This window comes from Odocoileus virginianus, chromosome X, assembly GCF_023699985.2.
Source record: "Odocoileus virginianus isolate 20LAN1187 ecotype Illinois chromosome X, Ovbor_1.2, whole genome shotgun sequence".
NCBI classification, from domain to species: Eukaryota; Metazoa; Chordata; class Mammalia; order Artiodactyla; family Cervidae; genus Odocoileus; species Odocoileus virginianus.
Window position 1 is genome coordinate 42,591,752 of NC_069708.1, and position 12,532 is coordinate 42,604,283.

Below are 12,532 nucleotides of genomic sequence, written 5' to 3' on the forward strand. Positions count from 1 at the left end.
AATTCAAACAACAACAACAAAAAAGACACCAGAGTTTTGGTAAGTTCCACAGTGGTCCTACTTAAGGGGTGCATGAGAAAAGGAATTGGGAGGCAGGAGTGATTCTCTAATTGCCAGAGGTGCTGGGGAAGTCATATCAGGAACTTAACACTTGTGACTCTAAAGGCTGTTTGTTGTCTAGGGTATGCACTTGTGAGTGAGGCTAGTGTCAGTTCAAGGCCCCTGTAGGCTACTTATCTATGCAAAATGTGTGATGATGTTGCTATATCATAGAGTGGTTTAGCTAAACTCTCAACAAACTGGGAAGGCCTCTTTGAGAAGACATTTGAGGTGAGATGAGATATGGATGATAAAAGAGGTATTAATACTACAAATTGAGACAGGGAGGAAGAGATAACAAAGATGGAGAAAACAGCAAGTGTAGTTTTGTAGAAGTCAAAGGAGAAAAGAATATCAATAAAATATGAATGCTTGACTCTGTTAAATGCTGGAACTTTAAGTTGCTGTTCTTTCACTTCATGTGGACCTTAACAACCATATCATATTAGTGGTTTTCTCTCTCTCTCTCTCTCTCTCTCTCTCTCTTACTCTTCTAGATGATTAACTCACCCATTCTTGGCCAATAATATTGTTTCTTATTTTATTGGGAAAATTGGAAAAACTCAAACAGAATTTAAGTTATGTCCTACCACCAATTCCTATTTCCAACTGCCTGGATCAGTGACCATATAGTCTTGTTTCTCTCTTGTTAAAGCATCTGAGATATCTTCTTAGCTGTCTCTTTTCCTAATTGACTTTGACAAAGTTCTAACAATAAAGCAATAGTGTCCTCACAATTGCTTACCACAAAAATTTGCACTACTTTAAGCAAATTTCCTAGGTTTAAACATTCCCTCAATCTTCTAAATATGGCCCAATAACTTGGGGTGAACTTCAGAGCTTTCTTTCATTTTAATTGAAAGACAACACTATTGTGTTCATTTCTGCTGTACAACATTGTGAATCGGGCATGTCTATACATATATCCACTCCGTCTGGAGCCTCCCTCCAACATCCCCCCCCCCCCCCGTCAGGTAGTCACAGAACACAGAACTGAGCTCTCTGTACCATATAGCATCTTCCCACTAGTTATCTATTTTACACAGCTTCCCACTAGTGTATATATGTCAATGCTGGTCTCTTAATTCGTACCCTCCTCTCCTTCCTTCCATGTCCACTAGTCCATTCTCTACTTCTGCACCTCTATTCCTGCCCTGCAAATAGGTCCATCAGTATCATTTTTCTAGATTCCATATATATATATACATTATACACAATATTTGTTTTTGTCTTTCTGACTGACTTCACTCTGTATGACAGCTTCTAGGTTCATCCACATCACTTCAACTGACTCAATCAATTCCATTCCTTTTTATGTCTAAGTAATATCCCATTGTATATATGTGTCACATCATTTTTTATCCATTAATCTGTAGATGGACATCTCGGCTGCTTCCATGTCCTGGCTATTGTAAATAATGCTGCAGTGACTGCTGGGGTACATGTGTCTTTTTGAGTCACAGGTTTTTTTTTCAGGGTGTATTCCCAGGAGTGTGATTGTTGGATCATATGGTAGTTCTATGATTATATTTTAAAGAACTTCCATACTATACTCTATAGTGACCACACCAATTTACCTTGCCATGAATAGTGTAAGACAATGACCTTTTCTCCACACCTTCTCTAGCATTTATCATTTGTAGATTTTTCATCATGGTCGTTTTTACCAGTATGAGGTGATATCTCATTGTAGTTTTGATTTGCATTTCTATAATAATTAATGATGTTGATCATCTTTTCGTGTTTTTTGGCCATTTGTATGTCTTCTTTGGAGAGATTTCTATTTAGGTCTTCTTCCCATTTTTTTAATTGAATTATTATTATTATTATTATTATTGAGCTCAATAAACTGTTTGCATATTTTGGGGATTAATCCTTTGTTTGTTGCTTCATTTGCAAATATTTTCTCCCATTCTGAGAGTTTCTCCCATTCATCTTGTTTATGGTTTCCTTTGTTATAAAAAAAAAAAAAGCTTTTATGTTTAATTAGTTGTCAATTGTTAATTTTTATTTTTATTTTCATCATTTTAGGAGGGGAGTCAAAAAGGTCTTGCTGTGATTGATGTCAAATAATGTTTTGCCTGTTTTACTCAAGGAGTTTTATAATGTCCAATCTTGCACTTAGATCTTTAATCTATTTTGAGTTTATTTTTGTGTATGATATTAGGTAGTTGTGAGAGAGTCAATTCCTAGGCTGGTTGTTAAGAAGTCTAGGGGTCTCCAGGAGAGAAGGGTCTGGAATTCTCAAGGAGGAAGAAAGGACAAAATTTTTTGTCCCTCTACATTCTTTAGGATTATATAACAATAATGTATTCTGCTTGAGGACAGTCTCTGGAAAAAACCTTCAGGCGAATACTGTTATCTTAACGTGTAAATTATGGGAGTAGGTCTAGTGAGGTCTTTACAACCTTCAGACATTCTTTTGATTAACTGCAATAACTAATTAGAGAGTATATAACTCCATGGCTAACACTAGCAAGGGGGTACTCTTTCTGCCCCCTTCTGATGCCTATGTCAGAAGCTTTCTCTATCTCCTTTATACTTTAATAAAACTTTATTACTTTATACACAAAAGCTCTGAGTGATCAAGCCTCATCTCTGGCCCAAGATTGAATTATTCTCCTCTGGAGGCCAAGAAACCCAGCGTCTTTGCATGGTTCAGCAACAACCCTTCATTTGATGAAACAGATAGATGGTTTTCTGGAATTCCCTAGCTTTCTCTGTGATCCAGTGAATGTTGGCAATTTGATCTCTGGCTCCTCTGCCTTTTCAAAATCCAGCTTGGATATATGGAAGTTCTTGGTTCCCATAATGCTGAAGCCTAACATGCAGGATTTTTAAGCATGCCCTTACTAGCATGGGAGATAATGCAATTGACCAATGGCTGGCATATTCTTTTGTACTACCCTTCTTGGGAATTGGGATGAAAATTGACCTTTTCCAGCCCTGTGGTCATTGCTGGGTTTTCCATATTTGCTGACATATTGAATGCAACACCTTGATGGCATCATCCTTTAGGGTTTTGGATAATTGTACTGGAGTTCCATCACATTCACTACCTTTATTACCAGAAGTGCTTCCTAAGGCCAACTTGACTTTGCTCTCCAGAATATCTGGCTCTGGGTGGCTGACTACATCATAATAGCAATCCAATTCACTTGGATCTTTTTTGTACAGTTCTTCCATGTAGTCTTTCCATCTCTTCTTGATCTCTTCATAAACTAGGTCTCTACATTTATGTCCTTTATTGTGCCCAACTTTGGGCAAAATGTTCCTTTGATATCTCCAGAGAAAAAGATAGCACATTCCAGAAAAAATTATACTTCTGTTTTGTCGGCTACACCAAAGTCTTTGACTCTGTGCATCATAATAAACTGTGGAAAGCTCTTAAAGAGATAGGAATACCAGAACATCTTACCTGTCTCCTGAGAAACCTGTATGTGGGTCAAGAAGTAACTGTCAGAACCCTGTATGGAACAACTTGTTGGTTCAAGATTGAGAAAGGAGTATGATATGACTTTCTATTGTCACCCTATTTGTTTAATCTATATGCTGAGCACGTCATGAGAAATGCTGAACTGGAGGAATTACAAGCTGTAATCAAGATAGGTGGGAGAAACATTAACAAGCTCAAATATGTTCATGATACCACTCTAAGGGCAGAAAGCAAAGAAGAAGCAAAAATCCTCTTGATGAGGATGAAGGAGGAGGGTGAAAGAGCCAGCTTAAAACTAAATATAAAAAACCAACCAACCAAACAAACAAACAAAAAAACTAAGATCATGGCATCCGGCCCCAATACTTCATAGCAAATAGAGGGGAAAAAGGTTGAAGTAGTGACAGATTTCCTCTTCTTGTGCTCTAAAATCACTGTGGATGGTGACTGCAGCCATGAAATCAGAGGACATTTGCTCCTTGGCAGGAAAGCTATGACAAATCTAGATGGTGTGTTGAAAAGCAGAGACATTACTCTGCTGACAAAGGTCCATATAGTCAAGGCTATTGTCTTCCCAGTCGTCACATACACTTGTGAGAGCTGGACCATAAAGAAAGTGGAGCACTGAAGAATTGATGCCTTTGAACTGTGGTGCTGGAAAAGACTCTTGAGGGTCCCTTGGACAGCAAGGATATCAAACCAGTAAATCTTAAGGAAAATTAACCCTGAATACTCGCTGGAAGGGCTGATGCTGAAGCTGGAACTCCAGTATTTTGGTCATCTGATGCAAACAGCCAACTCACTGGAAAATTCCCTGATGCTGGGAAAGATTGAGGGCAGAAGGAGAAAGGGGTGTCAGAGGATCAGATGTCTGTTTGGCATCACTGATGCAATGGGCATGGACTTGGGCAAACTTCAGGAGATGGTAAGGGACAGAAAGGCCTGGCATGCTGGAGTCCATGGGGTCGCCAAGAGTTGGACATGACTGGGTGACTGGGCAACAACAAAAATGATGTTAGGTGGCATTCTAATTTTATTTTTTTACATTAGCTGTCCAGGTTTTCTAGCATCACTTCTTGAAGAGGCTGTCTTTTATATTCTTGCCTCCTTTGTCATAGCTTAGGAGACCATAGGTGCATGGGTTTATCTCTGGGCTTTCTATTGCATACTGTTGGTCTGTATTTCTGTTTTTTGATTACTGTTGCTTTGCAGTATTGTTTGAAATCATGGCACTTGATTCCCCCACTCCACTTTTCTTTCTCATGATTACCTTAGCTATTCAGGGTCTTTTGTATTTCCATACAAACTGTAAAATTTTTGTTCTAATTCTGTGAAGAATGTCAATGATAACTTGATAGGAATTGCATTGAATCTGTAGATTGCTTTGAGTTGCATACTCGTTTTCACTGTATTGATTATTCTAATCCAAGAACATAGTATGTTTTTCCATCTGTTTGTGTCCTCTTTTATTTCTTTCATCTCTGCTTTATAGTTTTCTAAGTACAGGTATTTGCTTCCTTAGGTAGATTTATTCCTAGATAATTTATTCTTTTTGTTGTGCTGATAAGTGGAATTGTTTCCTTAATTTCTCTTTCTGCTCTTTTGTTGTTAGTGTATAGAAATATAAGATTTCTGCTCATTAATGTTGTAACATACAACTTCACCAAATACATTGATTAGGTCCATTAGTTTTTTGGTGGAACCATCAGGATTTTCTATGTATAGAAACATGTTATCTGAAAAAAAGTGACAGTTTTATTGTTTTTTTTAATTTCCAATTTGTATTCCTTTTATTTCTTTTTCTTCTCTGAGTGCCATGATGAGGACTTTCAAAACTATGCTCAGGAAGAGCAGTGAGAATAGACATCCTTGTTGTTTTCCTGATCTTCTCTTCTTGCAATTTGTCTCTATCACTGTGCAAAATCTTTTTGCCATTGCTCCAGACCTTGTGACCAATATAGTGGTTCATTACTCTCAGATATTCCAATTTCACATCCATGGGTGGTAGCTTCTGTTTGTCTCAGTTTGCCTCCTTAGTATGGCTCCATTTTATTAGTCATATGAAGTGGAGGTAGCTAGATCCTAGTATCCTTGGCCTACCATACCAGGAACAGAGCTTGTATTCCATGAGTGAGGGTTGGGTGGACACAGGGAGTCCCAGAATCAGTCTTGGCTGGAATACAGCTTTTGCAACACAGAACTGGGATGGGTAAGATATACTGCTAGCTCTCTCACCTCTGGAGGACATTTTAACACTAGATTAGAGATTGGTGGTGGGGAGGGAACCCTGTGCTCTTAGGTGATCCCACCATGAGTGGATTTCTCATGATTCTGGAGAGAGGGAGTGAGCTGTGACTCAAATGCCACCTACACGTTCTGTTCTCCCTAGATTTTCTTGAAAAAAGAGTTTACTATATACCCTTAGTACAATTTCCAGAGACTTTAAATGGTTATTATTTTTTTGTCTTTCAACAACTGTTATTAGTTATGGTTGTTTTATTGGAGTAAGCTCTTCAAACTATTATTCTGGAATCCATTTCCCTAAACTTTAGTCTTAATAATTGAAGAAATGGTAAATGTAAAAGTAAATTCTTATTACAAATAAAATAGGTAACCCCCTGTCTAAAGTTAGCAGTGATAATAAATTATAAATATATCATGTAGGAAATGAGAAAAGGCATAATCATAGCTATGAAAATTATAAAAAAATATGTTATGGGCTTCCCAGGTGATTGAGTGGTAAAAAAATCCACCTGCCAATGCAGAGCCACAGGAGATGCAAGTTCGATCCCTGGGTCAGGAAGATCCCCTGGAAGAGAAAATGACAGCCCACTGCAGTTTTCTTGCCTAGATAATCCCATGGACAGAGGAGCCTGCAGGGCTACATTACATGGGGTTGCAAAAAGTCAGACATGAGTGAGCATGCATGTAAAAGTGTTTTAATGTGGAATACTGCTCAAATAATTTTAAAATCTGAAAGAAATAAGTTATTTCATTGCAAATATAAATCACCAAAATTCACCAAAATGGTTAAATACCTAGACACAAAAGTAATCCTAGAGAACAGAAGAGAGACAATTAAATCCCAGCCTATATAAAAGGAGACCAGACTTACTTAGATGTTTTCCTGTTCAACCACATATAATTTTTAAGACACTTATAACTCCTATGTTTTTCAAACTCATTCCATTGTCACGGAGACAGAAAGTTTCCTCTGTCTTTCTAGGGTTTTCTGTCTTGTCTAAGAATTAAATTGACATGAGATAGATTAACAGAAAAAGAGTCAAACAAAACCTTAATAACATGAATCATGAAAGAAACCCAGGAAAACTGAGTAACTCACCAAAATGGCTGAAACTCTCACCTTAAATATCATCTTCAATTAAAGTGGTTTGCTACTTCACAGCTGAGGAAGGCAATTCACATGGAGATGTAAAAGCAGATGTTTGGTAAACAAATGTTTGCTGGGCCAAGCAGAGAGGGTAGGACACAGAAAGGAATTTTAACAAACAGGCTTTTCTAGGTTTTTCCATTTCTGTGTAATAGTTGCCTACCTGGATCAAGTCTTCTATCTACATTCTTTTAGGCAGTTAGGGAGAATATTGAAGTTTCTTTCTGAGTCTTTTGAACCTTAAAAATAATAAGCCCAAATGAATCCTTATGCCAAAGAAACACATTTTGGGGTGGAAAATTTTGCTCCCCTACACCATCCCATTAAAAAACATTACCATAATTCAGTTTATGAAACCAACCAAAATGTACTACTTAAATATTAAACCTCTAAAAGTAGCATAAAAGAAAATCCTAAACAAATTTAACAATAAGTGAAGAGAACAGTACACCATGATGATAGAGTATTTTTTACTCCACATATGCAAAATTGGTGTTCTTTAGAAATTATCAACAGAATTGACTCTAACAATAAATTAAAGTGAAAATATGTGTTTGTATCAATAGATGCTGAAATTAAACGTGCAACCCAAATAAAAATGTAGGTAAGTAGAAACTAAAGGCAACTACAAAATATGGTAAATATGTTTTATAATAAAACTAACAGACTTAAATAATAATGAAATACTAATTTCCATTGTTGTCAGAAAAAGACATATAAATGTTGTCGTCACTAACATTCAACATTGCTTTTGAAGATTTTGTATGTGTAATAAGATAATAAAATGAAACTTTCAATATAAATCTTGAAAAATAAAAGTTATTTTCAATAAATATTGAAAAATTAAGTCATTTTCAAAAATATTCTAGGAATTCCACAGATTCTTCTATGGACTAGCAAAACTATTAAGACAATTTAAAGGCATATTTGAAATCAAATTGTGAAGTAAAAAGATTCTTTTAAAGAATCAATAACCTTTCTGTAGACTACTCAATTAAAAGTAGAAAAAAAATTCATTCACAATAATGATATCACCACAAAATACTTTGGAATAAATTTAATAGGAATGGAGCAGGATCTCTATGAGTATGCCCTTAAAATTTCAAAGGACACAGAACCAAACCTATAAATGGACACATAAGCCATATTCTCAGATGGGGAGACATGATGCTATTAATATATCATAACCTCCTAAGTCAATAGTTTTCTTCAGTCATCAAATAATAATCCCAATGGAATTTATTATTTTGAGAATCCACATCAAATTGTTTTCAAGTTCAAGTAAGTATTTTTTTTTAAAGAAAAGTAATAAGGAGAGAGATTTGCCTCACCAGATGTTAAAATTTAATATTTGCTCGATATGACTCTAAGACAGAAATGGAAAAATAGATCTTTGAGAGGGAAAGATTAGTGGGTGCAGAGATAGATCCAAGTGCATACATAATGTTGGCTATGATTAGGTTTAACTGCAAGAGACCCAAAATATCAGTAACTTGAAACCATTTGATTTATGACATTTGTATGGAAGAAATAAGGTTGGTATGCAATACCACTCTGTTAATGATACTGACTTTTTTGTCTTGTTTCACACAGTGTGGTCTTCATTTTCAAGGTCATTTATGATCCAGACAAGTGACTTCAGCTCCAGTCATTTGACCTGGATTTCACTAGGCAAGAAAGAGGAAAGGGGAAAATAAGGGCAAAAAAGTCCATCTTCTAAAGAACTTTCTGACAAATCACACAATCACTTTCACTCACTCAGAACTTAGTAACCTAGTCACACTGAATACGTACTACATGCTCAGCCATTCAGTCGAGTTGGACTCTTTGAGACTCCATAGATTCAAATCTGCCAGGCTCCTCTGTCCATGGGATTTTCCAGGAAAGAAAACTGGAGTAGGTTTCCATTTCCTACTTCAGGGTATCTTCTCATACAAGGATCAAACCCACGTCTCCTGAGTTTTCTGCATTGGCAGGTGGATTCTTTACCAGTGAGCCACCTGGGAAGCCCTCACACTGAGCACAAAACAAGTCAAAATATGAACTATTTCCTTTACATAGTCATATGTCTAGCTAAAAAGCGGAGGAACTATAACTATAAATGAAAGGGAGAACAGATAGAACTGGCAAGCTCTAACACATATATGGCAAGGTTAGCATTTGAATTTAGTGGGGGTGAGCTGGGCTATTTCAATGACTGTCAAACTTGAGCATACATCAGAATCACCAAAAGGTTTGTTAAAACACAGACTGCTGGGATTCACCCCAGAGTTTCTGATTCAGAAGTTCTGGGATATGACCTCCAAATTTGCATTTCTAATAAATTATCTAGTGTGATAGACTTTCTGGTGGGTCCCATTACCTCTATCACCTAATGTTCACTCTTTTGTGAAATACCCTCTTCTTGATTTCTGGCAGGGCCTGTAACTTGATACTAATCAATAGAATCTTGCAAAAGAGATAGGATATATGTGACTGTGTATGTGATTATGTCACATAAAATTGCAATTTCTTATGTGTCTCTTTCTTGATGTTTAAGAAGTATGCTGCAATTCCATGAGCTGCCATACAGAAATGGCCATATGGGAAGGAGCTGAGGGCATACTTTAATTGAAAGCCAACAGAATTTGAGGCTTTTAGTCTACTGGGCTAGTGCAAAAGTAACTGTGGTTTTTCATTGTTGAACTTTGCTATTGATATTGGAATACATTCTTAAATAAATGTAGTTATGTTATACATCATTTTAGTGCATATATCTTGCTTTATTTATTTATTTATTTATTTATTTATTGCTAATGACATTACTTGCTTCTTAGTTTATATTTATTTTAGACTATAGAAATGCTGTTAGACAAAAAGCAAATTCAAGTGACTTTTTTTATTCAAGTTCAAAATGGGTCATAAAACAGTAGAGACAACTCTCAATATCAACAACACATTTAGCCAAGGAACTGTTAAGGACATACAGTGCAGGGGTGGTTCAAGAGAGACTTGAATATATGAAACTATGAGGAGCATAGAGGCCAGTCATTGGAAAGTTGACAATGACCAGTTGAGAGATTCACCAAAGTTGATCCTCTTACAACTACAAGAGAAGTTACTGAAGAACTGAACGTTAAGCATCCTATGGTCATCCAGCATTCGAAGCAAATTGGAAAGGTGAAAAAGTGGGCTTCTCACTGGCTGACTACAAATTAAAAAAAAATAATAATCATTTTGAAGTGTTGTCTTCTCTTATTCTATGGAGCAACAATGAACCATTTCTCGATTGGATTGTGATGTGTGATGAAAAATGGATTTTATATGAAAACCAGTGAAGACCAGCTCAGTAGCTGGACTGAGAAGCTCCAAAGAACTTCCCAAAACCAGACTTGCACTCAAAATAGGTCATGGTCACTGTTTGGTGGTCTGCTGCCCATCTGATCCACTACAGCTTTCTGAATCCTGACAAGACCATTACATCTGAGAAGTATGCTCTGCAAATCGATGAAATGAACTTAAAATTATAATGCCTGCAGCCAGTACTGGTCAATAGAAAGGGCCCAGTTCTTCTCCTCAGCATCTCCCAGCCACACATCACACAACCAATGCTTCAAAAATTAAATGAACTGGGTTGCACATTGTTACCTCTCCCACCATATTAACCTGACCTCTTGCCAACAAACTACCACTTCTTCAAGCATCTCAACAACTCTTTGCAGGGAAAATGCTTTCACAATCTACAGGAGGCAGAAAATGTTTTCCAAGAATTTGTTGACTCCTGAGGCATGGATTTTTATGTTACAGGAATAAAAAAAAATATTATTTCTCATGGCAAAAATGTGTTGATTGTAATGATTCCTATTTTGATTAATAAAGATGTGTTTGAGCTTAGTTATAATGATTTAAAATTTATAGTCTGAAACCACAATTATTTTTGTACCAACCTAATAATCACCTACAAGGAACTGAATGCTGCCAGTAACCATGTTAGCTTGAAATTAGACCCTTCTTCATTTGAACCTTGAGATGAGAACTCAGTCCTAGTCAACACCTTGATTTCAGTGTTGCAGATTACCCAGATAAGCCATGACCAAAACTCTCATGCACAGAAACTGAGAAATAATAGATGTATGTTTTTTTAAAGTCACTAAATGTGTGATAATATTACTAGGCAGCAAAAGATAACCATTACACAGGGCTATATTGATGCTGCTGGTGTTTGAGGACTGCTAGTATTTAAAATACATTTTACCAGCATCCCTCAGATGTGTGCGTGCTCAGTCATATCTGACTCTTTGTGGCCCCACAGACTGTAGCCCACCAGGCTCCTCTGTCCATAGGATTTTCCTGGCAAGAATAATAGAGTGGGTTGCCATTTTCTCCTCTATGGGATCTTCCTGACCCAGGGATTGAACCCGTGTCTTCTGCATCTCCTGCAGTGCAGGCAGATTCTTTACCACTGAGCCATAGGGGAAGCCCACCAGCAACCCTGGCTATTCATAAAAAGAGAATCCTCATTTCTCTATGACCTCAAGTTTCCATGTAGAAATTCCTGTAGAAGATCTTCAGGTAGACAAACAACTTTATTCTAAATCCATTCCTTACTCATTCTTCTCATAAGAGAAAGAAATTGCTTGGTGGTAGATGACATTCATTTGTCCATGATTATTAGTGGAGCTAAACGAATAACCTAGATTTAAACTGTGCAATAGTAACTAGCCACATGTGTCTGTGTATTTTTGAGTTAAGTAAAATTAAATTAAAATTTCAATTCTGTATTCACACTAGTCATATTTTAAGCGCTCTATGCTCACATGTGGTTAGTAGCTACCATATTGGAGATATGAGGATATGAGATATGAGATGGAAGATATTTCCATCATTACAGAATGTTCTATTGGATAGTGCTGGTCTGTACATGGCAGGCAAGGACAGTGGCAAGCAGAGAATATTTGGAAGGTATTTTGACCAAAGATTTATGTTTTTTTTTTTTCTTTCTAAACATCTGTATCAGTAATAAACCTGATATTTTGATCACTTGGTGTCTATATCTTGTATCTCTCCTACCTTCAGAGAAGAAGAAAGGAATTTTAGGTAATCAGTTTTTCAAATTCAATACCGGTTATCAGGACAAAAACTCGACATGACCCCTAAGTCTTTTCTCATGGAAAATCACATGGAAAATAGTTTAAATACCTAATTATAAAAATACAATATTTAATCTATTTTAAGATATTTTTTTTTTCATTTTCTAACATCTGAAATAGAATGTGCCTTATAATTAACAGTGTTTTACAATGGCTTGTAGGGAGATGGTACTCATGACATAGATGCCACTCTCTGCACATGTATGAGTTTGTCTTTTCTGATAAAAAGACCACATAGCTGCATTCCTTGAAGATTGATTCAATAACTCATATCAAAATAATTTGACGAATGGATATGAGTCCATTGGAATCTACTGGTAAAGTAAAAAAAGAGGGCTCATTAAAACTTATGGTAGCCTGAGGCTACTGGGAAAATACAGCAGATGATAGTAGAATCCTCCTAATGGTACAGAAGTCAACATTATGTGGTAAATATATGATTATAATTTGAAAAACAATTCAGAACAAAGAAATGGT